At 40.5% G+C, this 12908-nt stretch overlaps 1 protein-coding gene across 3 annotated transcripts in view; it reads left to right on the top strand.

Annotated features, from left to right (window-relative positions):
* The window catches only part of LOC139697582 (uncharacterized), a 525492-nt gene that overhangs the window by 356978 nt on the left and 155606 nt on the right, over positions 1-12908 (top strand). The window contains exon 1 of one of the 3 annotated variants that reach the window (XM_071596350.1): positions 10428-10514. The exons of the other annotated variants lie outside the window; for them this stretch is intronic. The gene's annotated coding sequence lies outside the window, so the exon portion shown is untranslated. Of the gene's footprint in view, positions 1-10427; positions 10515-12908 lie in introns of those variants that run through there. 3 annotated transcript variants of the gene reach the window in all.

The raw sequence follows: 12908 nt of genomic DNA on the forward strand, positions 1-12908 counted from the left end.
GCGTCGACTTTTTTAACCGTTGGCCCAGCATGCTCCTCCACCCCTCCTCCACCATCATTCCTACCCCACCTCCGTCACATCGTGCTCGCGAACACTTGTGGAGTTTCCCCCTACCCGCGTAGGGTGGTCGTAATCGGCCTCCCTTCACCGCTCTCTGCCCTTCCCACCGGCCAACCTCTCCGACCGACTCCTCACAGTTTTTTTTTAAACCCCTGCGTACCTCTGAATCTCCCGCCCCTTTCCTGTTTTGCCCCCTTTCTCCCTCCTCCAATTTGCCCCCATTCATCCCAGGGGCGATTTAAACGGAGTAAAGGTCGGGGAGGGGAGATGATCGCGTGTGCGCTCTTCAGAATTGTCACTTTTCATCGTCCTCGTTCCCCGTGATGACGTCGAAGACAGCAGCGGTGGATTGGGATCGCAGGACCGGCGTTTATATGCCAATCCCAATTGCCCCGAGGCCTTCTGTTTTCATCCATCAATATAATAAATTGAAATTTGGTTGCGAAGGAATTTTAATTTTTAGTTCTTCGAAGAAAAGACGAGAAGTTCCCACGGCTCCTACGATCCTCTTGTTTACGTATTCATTTATAGGGGTTTAATCTGTGTCTTACCTTATAAAAAGTAATGTGGATGATGGGAAACTGAGGTGAATTTGATGACTACTGTATGATTAGGCATTGTTTATGGGGGAGAGCAACACAATGCAGTCGTGTTATATGTATAGTGTTGCTTTGATACCGCTTTAATCTTCGTTTCATTAGGATGCGAGTTAGCCATTAATTCCAGTGGTTTGGCTGAGGTACAATTACGTCTTCTTTTGGTTAAATTTATAAACGAAATACATATTATTATGCGTTTTATCGAATTTTTTTATGTAGGTTTCGAAGATATTTTGGTGGGCCGTTTTAAGAGGGTTCTCTGATCGAGGAACTAAGATTTTTGTTCGCCTTCTCAGTTTCTATGGCCTAATTAAAATGTTTGATTTCAAAGTCATTCGACTTTTAGGATGAATGCAGCTGTTAAAGGGGTGCTTAAAGTAAAGTCCCTATTTCTTCGACAAGTGGGGTCTGACACGTTGGTGTAGATGTTAAGTGATACTTCTCGGAGTTTCTCCATTGTACTTAAACCGTAAAACTTCTCACGTAAGGGAACTAGAGCACTTGGTAATATGTGGATTGGTGTGCCAAAGTGAGGTAATTAAGGTGTAGATAATTACTGTTCTTGCACCACTGTCATGGTTGTTGGTCTCAGTAAAGACTGAGATTTGCTTTAAAAGTTGCATCCTCCAATGGATAACGAAAATGATATCAAGTTTGACTATGAAATGTTATTTTAATATCCACTACTGATTATTGCCACGATAAACCAACACTATGTTGTGTAATTTTCAGGATTTCAATTCAGATTTGGAGATATGTTACGAACAGAGAATAATCAGGTGAGAACGAACTGCTATGTAAAATAATACTGAATTTGCAAAGAAAGGTTTTTTTAAAAATCGAAATAGTTCATTATTGTTCCGAAGTATTTTCGCATGATGTGACCAAACACAAAAAAAATCACTAATTACTTAATTTGTCAGGGAATAGTTTGCTGATTGTAACAAATATTAGCGAGTTTGCTTATATATTGGGTATGAAAGAATTTTCTGAAAGAAGGCAATTTCGCCATGTACCGCTGTCTTCGTGCAAACTGAAACTGCGTTTATTGTTAGCTTACGAACTCAGCAGTTCAGCGAATCTACATGATGTTGTATAGTGGGAGGCGTAAGAGAGGAAACACTTCTATTTACCTATTTACTTTCAATGTAAAATTGTGATAAACTCTTCCTTCGTTTGTGGAACATATTGTAAATGTAAAATTACCACCGAGCATTCATATGAGGTTGTTTTATCCCATAAAAAGTATTTTTATTACCATGCTGCGAAATAAACAAGCGTCCTCGGGCAATTATTGATTTACGAAATGCAACTTCGACTTCGTTCCATTAGTGGTTTGTCACAAGTTTTATTTGGCCCACTCCCGTCCGTATTGTTAAATTTGTTGGTGTACTAGCTCTATTCTGGACTCAGAACAACCATACTTTTACTGAAATCCTCCAGTTTTAACAGCTATAAACGCAGGAAATTGGAGTCTCGATCTAAGGTCTCGAGTCTCGACGTACGGAGACTTGATTGGTTATATTCAAAGAATAGTAATCAAAATAATAGCAGGGTTTCACTAAAAATGTGTTACGTTGTAATTCGAGTATGTTGGATCATTTCGTTGGAACGAAGTTTTAACTTGTTTATTTGCTTTAGTGTACCTCTTCAAGAGTTCTAGGATATCAGAGATGTTCGTCACGTGAATTTTTAACTAACTGCGGATAACGTAAACATTGTATGACTTATCACAAGCAGATGGCATTCTAGTAGAACCGAATGATAAAACTGTTGGCATGACAATCTGCTATGAGGTCCTTGTCATGTAATAATCAATTTCTAGGTTCCACTATCTTTGCCTTATAGCAGAATGTTATAATCAACATGAAATTCCACTCACCGTGTAATTGTAGTGGTTTTTAGTCGAATTTGCGTTTTCCAGTTAATTTTATCTCTAGAATATTTATATTGTAGTGAATGTTTTCCTGAAAGAGGTACGTGAAGTTTTTATTCTCCACGTTACAGATAATTTTTGACAAGGGGACGGCTGCTAATTTTTTTGACTTGATTTCCATACCGTAACGATAAATTTGCAGTACAGTCCTGACTCTAACATGTCGTGATTTAGATAACAAGTTAAAGCCGTGATTGATTTGAGGAAAATAGACATTCATTACTGTATGATGGTAATGAGAAATCGGCAGATACAAAATCCCTTATTTCAGGTCCCCTCAAACTCCCTCATTAGCTCCGACCTTCCATTTTGTTATGTTTCATGCGGAAAAGCGTTAGGTTGTGTCGCTGGAAATTATGACTTGACTCGAGAATATCCATTTTGAATTTTCTTCTGTCTCCGTGTTTTCCCTAATCTTTTCATAGCGAAAGATTTAATTCCGGCCCAAAACACTGCCTCGTGATCCAAACGCGACGTTAGCATTCTCCGAATCGCCTCCCCTTCTCGCATGTCATGCACTTGTCATTTTCTTTTGAAGACTCGGCATTAAAGGACTTCATTTGCGAAGTGTATAATATGTAATGGGAGCCTGGTCTCGACTCAATTTCATTACACGCGATTTCCAGTTACATAATTGCTTCTAATGCACTCGCATGAGTAATGAGCTCGTCGCGTGGCGATTGTCTTTGTTATTTTCTCTCTCTCTCTCCTCCCGTGGTCCCGATCGTACCCCGCTCGCATTGGAGGGAATCGGCGTCGCACGGTGTCATAACCGTGGTCACGCCACCGCGACTACGGGCACATAAGGGACCGCTGACCGAGTGTACGCATATTCAATACACCTGCGTGGAATATTTAATATTTCCTGTCGCTTTCTTTTGTCTCGAATGTGGCGGCGAACTTAATACGTCGTGCTTCCATTCACAGGCGTGTCGGAAATTACTTTTGAGGACTCATTACGTGCATATTATATAAATTTTACCTGACCCAGTAAAACGTGTCGGAAACTGAAAAATAACGGAAACAGTGGCTGGAAACTATTTGTAATCCTACTGCATTTCGTTGCCAAAAATATCTTATTTTTACTCGGAACCCTTGTAGTGTGCAAGGGTTGTGTTGGCTAGAAACCCTAAAAGGTAATTAACCTCGGTAAATAAATCTTTAAAATTCATGTTTTTAAGCATTGTATCGTAGTTTTGTGACGAACCAGACCCAAATCCCGATTTAAAAATTGTGTATGGTTTCTATTTTTGGTCAACTGATTTCAGTTTTGACTTCAAATAACAGACACGTCTCAACGGGTCTTCGGGATTTGGCCGTAGTTGAAACGAATTTTCCGGCATTGTATTTACGTTTTTTACTGTTGACTACTTTAAAACTGTGTTAATATATGATTGCCTGGAGGACACATTTTCCATGAACACTGATCCGGTGGTTTGTTGCTACGGCGCTTTTCCGTTTGGAAAATTAAAAATTCCAAGGATTAGTAGAAAGTGATAAAACCGACAATGACACATTTATGACGTAATTAGTTCACGCAATGTCCGTATGAGGCCCGTCTTCTTCAGACTTTTCATTGTTTTAGCGTCGATATCGGTTGTGTTCAGAATGGTCCTCGGAAGTGGGCGGGGGGGGTTCTTGTAGGAGTCTTCTGGTCATTGGAATGCTGGTTAAGCTTCTTTACGGTAAATTCCCTTGACCGCCCTTGTGAGAGCATATTTTTTTCGCGTCTTTATTGGGGTCAGATTCATCTCTGAGAGTCGCCGTGACTCAAAAGCTGCATTATCATTCCGATCGGACATGATGCATGCCGATAAGCTATCCCCCATCGCTGAATCTTTTACTAAGGTCAGTGGAGACCGTTACGTACGTTTAACGGTCAGGGTGGCGGTGCTGGGTTACACTTTTGCCTTCCCTCCCACCCGACTTACTTAGCGCGCAGTAAATGGAGCGTGCAATGGTAGGAGGTTCTTATCCGGAATCCAGTCCTTGGCGAGAACTTCGCTGAAGAAGATATTGTATCCTTTTACCACCGTTGAGAGGGCAAAGAGTCTTGACTCAGCCCATTTAAGGGAAGTTTCAGTTCTCCCCTCCCTCCGTCGGAAGCGAGAGCTCCTGCTGCTGCTAGCGACGGAGATGTGCGGTTCAGTGCTTTCTTACGTTTCTCACGGTAACTGTCGAAGAAAATAGGCGAGCACTTCTACGTACCCTGGACCCTTGAAAATCCGCAACTGCATGGCACTCTTGAAGCAGTAGCTACGAACGTTTCAGGGGGGGAAGTTGAATGCCCCACAATTTAGCTATTAATCAATTGTTAGAGATAATTAATATTGGAAAATAATTCAAGCAATGGAAATGATGTCATCAACAGCTAAATGCACTCTGGTATCCAATTGTGAAATACTTCTCCACGCATAGGGGGTGAGCTGCTATCAACAAGGGAAGCAAAAAAATACGGATTATATAAAAATTATGACAAAGCACCTATGTTTGAGTAAGGTTTTATCCCTGACTCGTTTGAAGTTATTTTTCCATTGCCATTCGCGGGAAAAATGATATCTAAAATGTTATGCCTCTCTTGATCTTTCCGATCTAATTGTCATTGTGCCTCCTGCCGCATTACGGTGGTGCAAATTACACATTTCAGCATCATAAATAAAAGGTTTGCTTGCAATTAATGCGATAGATTTAATGCCTTTTTAACCTTCGCTCCGTAAGAACCGGAAAGTCAGAAAAAATGACGAGTGTTTCTTTTAAGTGTTCGCAGCCCTATGACAACCCTTGACATGCTTTCCCTATGTATATTTTAAAAGTTACAATAATTGTTATATGGTACCAAAGTAATGGAGCGGGCGTCGGACCCCCATCGCCGAAGAATCATGAAATAGGTCATCAACCTTTGTACCTTCGCTTGGGTCGCCGGTGATAATTTTTTTCACAGTTACGTTTAATAACTGACCTCTTCGAGGCCAGTTTTTTTTTAACTTCAGTAATCCTTTTTCGGTTTGGAATGTTGCTCTTTCATGATGCTCTGTTGTTCCATGGCCGCTGAGTGCCAAATATTAAAAATATTCGTTTTTAGCGCTTAATGGAGGAGTTGAACAAGAATGTTTATGAACGCTAATTGCTGTGTGGTTGGGCATGCGATTTAAATAGGGGCATGAATTCTGTGTAGGCATTTGTTCACGACAGCCTTATAGGACCCGAGTTAATTTTTTGAATCGGTCATTTAAGTTCCTTCTTAGCCATGTCGCATACCTTCAAGTAGTCAGTAAAACCTGCAGTGGGGTTTGTTATACCCCGAGGCCTCCGTCGCTTGTATTATATTTGTGAATACTAAAAGAGTTCATAGCTTGAAGTAACATAACAGTGGAGTTAGATTTCTGTTATAATTCTATGTAAAACTTTGTCGTAATATGTGGTTTAAGTACTGTTATTCCTTGAAATAACCGCCATTCCCACACTCCGAAGCTTGGCTTTCGTGGCATACATGTATATGTTTTGTTTGTGTGGATTTTGTGGAACACTGCCATTTTGCTGGAGTCATTGTTGCATGGCATTAATTCCTAGACTTTGGCTTGATGCGCCGTTTTAAATGTTATTCATCCGATGATATACATTCACAAGTACCAGCAGCATTTTTGAAATTCGTCCTGGTTACATTTCCGAAGTCAGTCCCATTTGCTAAGGTCGAGGACTCACCATTTGGTTAGTTCGAGGACTCGTCGGTTTAACAATTATTTGAAATGAAAAACTTAACCTTATCGCTTACGAATGAAGATAAATAATTGAGGATAGGAATTCAGTATATCATGCATTAGAGGATTGGGGATTTTCTTAATGAAAATCGCAACAGCTTGGGAGAACTACAGGGTCCTCTTTCAAAGTAAATCGCATTCTCTCGGAAAAATAGATTTATTTATCGTGCTTGTATAAATGCTTTAAATTCTTCAAAATACTCCCCCCCTGTTGCGACAATTGCGGAGACGTGTCTGCCACCTCTGGAAGGCACCCTGAAACTCCTCGACGGGAATGTCTCTTAGGAACGTTATACGACACTTTTGGACGTTTTCCACGGTCTCGCAATGCTTTCCGTTCGGCTCTCTCTTCAGTCGGGGAAACAAAGTTGGTAACGATGAAGGACGTGTGGCTGGGGCATTGTCATGGTGGAGCTAACGCTCCATCGCGCCGTGTTGCAAAGTCTAAAAACACAATTCACGTGGAGGTATTTCTTTCCTCTCAAACTGCTCGAACCCAGACCAGCGAAGGCAGAGCCCCAACCACATTTCTTGACCGGTTTTACCACGCTGCCATTGATAGTCGTGTCACAATAAAATCATGCGCAGGACTGTCATTAGGACCATATATATCCTGTATGTCAACGACTTTTAAATTTCCAGATCGACGCACTAAGTATTCCTTTTATCTTTTACCATTAATCGTTGCAAAGTTTTCTGTCGGATTGGTCCGTGTTATGCTACGGAACGTGTAAACTCCCTCTTTCAGATGCTCGGTAAGATCTTTGGGATGAACCAGTTATCAGCGTTTGGGTTATGGGATTAAAATCTACTGTCGGGATGAATGTCCAATGGCTTCAGCAGTCATCCAAGCATAAGTCAGATTTTCTCTATTTCTACATTCTCTCCATCTCTTTCCGAAATATTCCCCTTCGCTTTAAATGCAATTGATTGGAATCTCCAATCCAAAAAAAACTCTCCGTCCTTGTCGAAATCGCGAATATTTGATTCGGGAATAATATTCTCATTCGATCAGGTAAGACATACAAAAAGAATATCAGTGGAGAGTCGCAATGGCCTTGATTTATTCCCAACGATGAATCGACCATCATTTTTCATAAAGACTTCATAGTTCCGCATATTCTTCGGAATATACAATGTGTCAGCCAAAGGAGTGGTTTAGGTTCTTTAAATTCACACACGGCAACCCGCTATAAATATGTTGCATTAGAGTTCGATATAACTCCTGCCCTGCGGTTCTAAATTATTTTATATCATAATCGAAAATTTGATTTCTCGTCAACTTATAATCAAACTGCTGAAAAAATGAGTAACTTCTAAGTCTTGTTTTAATAAATAGTATTCACTTAGCTAAGGTGTGTAAAATTCTTAATGAGTATGTATTGCACCTTGATGTTGTGGGCTGTGATTGGTTTTGGACTGGAATTGTAGATTTGGTTTTTTTTGAGAAAAAAATGTTTTAAATTAGTCGTGACTTTTGAATGCATATTTTCATATTGGTGTTATTGTTATTATTCAAGTGTTTATTATCCCATCCTTGGGGAAAGAGCACAATGTTTTCCGAATGCACGCGATGTCACTGTTTGCGAGACGGCCGTCAAATACATCGCTTAGTGGTAAGAGGAAGGAATTCACTCAGCTCGTTGGTGGACTGCTGCTATTCAGTCAGCCTGAGGTCATCTCTCACCGGTTGATAAGGATCGAAGTAGTGTGTCAGCTTTGGTTTTTTCCCCTCTTTCGAGATTCCGAGTGTGGCGAGAACTGGAGGCCGGATGGGAGGAGTGCGTTTGTGTCGAAACTTCCCGTGATCTCGAGAAAGTTCCAGTCCACCAGTAAATAATCGACTAAGTAGCCTACGGCAATGCTGTTCTTTAGAGAATCGTGCCGAATCCATCGCTCTTCCACGACCTTCCGGGAAACAGTGTTGCCAGAACGAGGAGGGAAAATGATTTTTATAATCTTTGAGTCCTTGGATGAATGTGACAAAACGCCATATTTTCGCCGTGCTGTAGAAATCCCTGGGTCAATTCATTTAATTCCTCTCGCCAATTCATTTAATATCTCTTTTTTCACGCTGTCACTCATGCATACACCCTCGTAGTCTTATATCTAGAGAAGGGCGCAAATGACAGCTAGGCAATCGAGGCTCTTTCTCCCTGTCTTCGAATGAAAGCCGTGAAGTTCCAATAAAAATTCTTTGCCTCACGAAATTTCCGCATCACCAACTATATATGCCTTCATTATTGTAGACTTACGTGAATCACCGCCGTAGTATTCCCTACTTCAGGATTAAGACTGATAATCTAACTATGGGCGAAAATTCTCCGTTCACTGACTTTCACTTCCCCACTATATTAGTTTTGAATGAGCTTAAATGAACTCTTCTCTATTCATTCTTTAAATGGGAAGGTAAGAGTCACTGGCCCTCTTTTATTTCCCACTCAGAGCCATTTCTGTTTTCTCTGGTTAATCTTTTTTTCATATCAATCATTTTTGTCAAAGTATCAATTGCTCGAAGTGTATGTCCCCTGTTGTGTAATATAGAATCTTTCCTCCAATTCGGCATTCACATTAAACATTTTGGTATCACTAGTTGTCCAATAGTGTGGTTCTTATTTTTAGTATATTAGTACATTTTTGCCAAGGGTATTGATCAAGAGGATTGATGATGATGAGGTTTATTACTAGTATTCTAGTGTTAATGGTAGGTTTCGGATGGCCGTAATGGTATGGCGATGCAGTTTCTGCTTCTCTTAACAAAATATAATCTGACTTCAGACACTACAATAAACCCTTCTGTAATTCCGCATGCTTCCCTCACTTCATTCCGTCCTATGTGACTATCCTATTCATACTCTTCCTCATTTGTCTAACGTTTATCTCTGACTTCAAAATTCCATCGCAAATCAAAACACTGTATTTCTCCCAACAATACCCTATCCTTCCCAACCATGTGCTGCATTTTCTCTTTTGTTTTTCCTTGTTCCTTTTTGCCATCATTCTCCACTCCCACCTCAAAACCCTCCAATCTGCGCCTAACGTCATGATTCAATGGCCAAGTTTTCGAGCTGTACAAAGCCACGCTTCATATCAATGTTTTGATTAGTCTTTTCTTAGCATCCTTCCTCAGCGTCTTCTCGTCAACCACCTTCATCTTGAGAAATTTTCTTCAGTTAAAGCGATTATTTTCTGATTTTAGTCGTTACCCTTCAATTTTAACGGTTAACATTTCCTTCCTACTCCTCAAAAACTTCCACATTTTATTTTTGGCATTAATATTCATCCAATATTTATCATGCAGTTTTCCTAATGCGCATGATAATGATTGTGGACCATTGGCTGACTGGCTAAGATAATCCGCAATCTTAATATAATTCTCACCATCCGGCCCACCCACAAGTGCAGTCTGGTATATTACAGATTGCGGACAAGTCGCTCATATTTCCAATCTATTCCTATCTTCCGTATTACATTCATTAATTCCACTCCCTTTAATGTATCGAACACCTCGAAATCGACGAAACAAAAGCTAAGCGAGTCTCAGGCAAAAAATTAGCATTAGTTGACAGTGGAGCGGAAATCAAAAGTACACTAATGAAGCTAAAGATTTGATGTATGACCCAGTACATTGTGTTGGGCGTGTCTTAATAAGTGTTTGCATAAGTATAAGACCGTGAGAATTTGAATTCTCGGGTACACATCTATGAATGAATGAAATCAATGATCCTAAATAATAATAAGGAAATGAGTTTGTAAATTTCTGTCTAACCTTCAACTTAGAATTATTATTTTGATTCAGAATAAGGATTAATATTTAAATTCAGAATATCAATATGTTGCACGAAGTTTCGTCGTGTAAAATTGTGCAGTATTTAGGGGGAAAAGTAAAATTTTTTGAAAAGCAAAAATAATTTAAGGTGTTTTGTATTGATTTTCCCTCGGGTCTTCTTCCATTTTGGCACCTCATCCCTTCTCAGGAATATATTTTTTTATTTTTTATTTGGTCACGTCGCCGAATATCGCAGCAAAGAGGGATGAAAGAGCTCCTTCGCAGCCCTTATTTCTCTGGGAAGTCATCACTCAGTGGCCTTCAGGATGGAAAGAGAGGTCATCGCAGAGATGGCCAAGCACGTCGTCGGGCCCTCCACCTACCCAACCCTGGTGGGTGCCCCTCACTCGCCGCCCCCTCCCCCTCTTGCCCCCGCACGACTGACCCCTCCCCCCGTGTCTCCTCACTCGCGTATTTCACCGACGACCTCCACCGGTGCACAAAAAAATAAACTAGAGAGACCTCAAACCGAAAAACATTCCCTTTGTTTCCACGAGAATTTTGATATTTTTTTTACTAATGTTGCATGTTTGCTTTTGCAAGGGAGTGTAGCGAGCCCGAGCATAGAGCATATATCCACCCATCACTTATTCCATTATAAATAATATAGGGAGTGTCCCTACAGGATTTGTGGTATGTCGTGCGTTCTTTATTTAATTCGAGTGGAATGCACGAAGAGGTCAAACAGAGTAAGTTAGCATATCGGTGGCTTCCGTTCCAGAGGAGTTCAGAGGATGTAGTTCACGACACCATCGTAGCTATCCCTTGGGCTATTATTTGTCCTTTATTGGACTTCATTTCGCATCAACTGGACGCCAGCCGTTTTTCCGCTCGCACGACGATCTTATTTGGCGACAGCGCTCGAGGAAGCACTGTGCATACAACTCTGAAGGCTGTGTTTATTTTTAACTTGACGCGAGCGAGAATCTTTACGAGTCGTAATGCTAGCATTCGGTTAAATTGGTTGGTTCGTCGTGCCGGACAGGTCGACGAATCCGCATGCTTCAACGTCCATTTATTTTTGAAGAACACACTTATATTGTTGTTTGAATAGTTTAATAATCAAATGTCATTTGTCTTCTCTCGTGTAGCTGTTTTCGATCCTTAGTATACGAGTCCTCCCCTCAAAATGCCTGGAAAATGTTTTTAATGCGGAGTGGAAGAAATAGATGATAAGAATTATTTTTGGGAGTCTGGGTTCGCTCATGGCGTTTATGGATCCGTTATTACTGCACTTATCATCGAAATCCGAAATAGTATGTGAAGTGGTGGTCGCAGTTTCGGATCCTCTACTTTCGAATATAAGATTTGTTCGTCAGTAACTCCACTACATAGGTAGTTCTTCAGAACAATATTCTCGTACAAAGTTCTAACACGTAAAATAAAGTAGAATCACTTCAAGGAAACTGTTTCACCAGCAACAATCGTCCAATTTTCATTTAATTTGAATCTTGGTTGAATTTCAATTACCTGAGGAAAATTCCTGAATTTAATTGACTCAGAACACCTGTAAAACATCTTGCTGTTACGATAATTTACCCATTCCACTCCATATTTTTGCTCTTTTTGTTCTATATTCCTGTGTGTCGAGATTTGGGCAACTGTTGAAAGGTTCCGGTTGAAGTCTTAAAGAGACGCTCAGTTGAATTCAGGCTGTGATTTTCCGGGGTTTAATGGGAAACCGCAGGAGACAGAGAAAGAGACTGGTCTTCCTAATGTTGGAGTTTTCACACGCATATAGGCCCATTAAGGTGCATTACCAGGGGAGCTTTATCCTCGCCTATGAAATCGTCTTTTGGGTTAATGACTGAATCTGGGAACTGGAAATTTGGGATTCTAGATCGATTGCCCATGGAAATTAGGAAATGACCGGAAAACCTGTAAAACAGATTAAGTACAGTTTTTGAGGAGAAAAATTTTGTACTTTTCCCCTGATTTATTTGCAACGTACGAAACGTTTCAGTTCATCGAACCATCTTCGGGTACAATACAAGGTTCAAATTGTGATACATCATATTTATGCCTGTTTGAGGAAGGGTGGGGGGAAGAAAAGGGTGAGGAGTAAGGTAGGCGGGGACAAAGATAGGAAATTTGGAAAGCCAAAAGAAACAGTGAAACTGAAGAAATAGAGAGGTAGAAAGAGGGGGGGAGATAAGCACTTGCCTTCATTATTGAGAGGACGGTGGCAGGCAGCTGGTATCCTGGTGGTAGGAAGGAGGGAAGAATAAAGAAGGGTTAAGCGGGAAGGGGACATGAAATGGCTGGAGGGATGACGAAAATATCGTCTTGTGTCCCATGTAAATTTAATTTTGAGATTCTACACTACGAAAATAAGGGGAAAAGGCAATATTTTAGAGGAACTTGAAATTGTAAAATTACATGTACATATGAATGCTCTTTTAAATGGCAGTATTTTTATAAACCACTCTCCTCTCTTCAGAATCCCGTTTCCACAGCAAACAGTGAAACTCCCTCTCACCCCTCTATCTTAAATGTCTCCCCCAAGGCGTTGTAAATAATGAAATTTCAATGCTAACCTATCGCTTAAAGTATCTGCTACGAATCATAAAACCGCGCATTCAAGGTCGGCAGATCAGTTTCTTTCCCTAGTATGCCAATGATTCAGGTATATTGAAAGTTTCACGTTCTTTGTTTGACAATGGGTTCGTATAAATCAAAGCATTTGGTTTTCTGTCATGATAGTTTATCATTAAGTCCAAAAAAAG

The sequence above is a fragment of the Hetaerina americana genome, unplaced genomic scaffold (genome assembly GCF_022747635.1).
Source record: "Hetaerina americana unplaced genomic scaffold, ioHetAmer1.1.p SCAF_8, whole genome shotgun sequence".
NCBI lineage: Eukaryota > Metazoa > Arthropoda > Insecta > Odonata > Calopterygidae > Hetaerina > Hetaerina americana.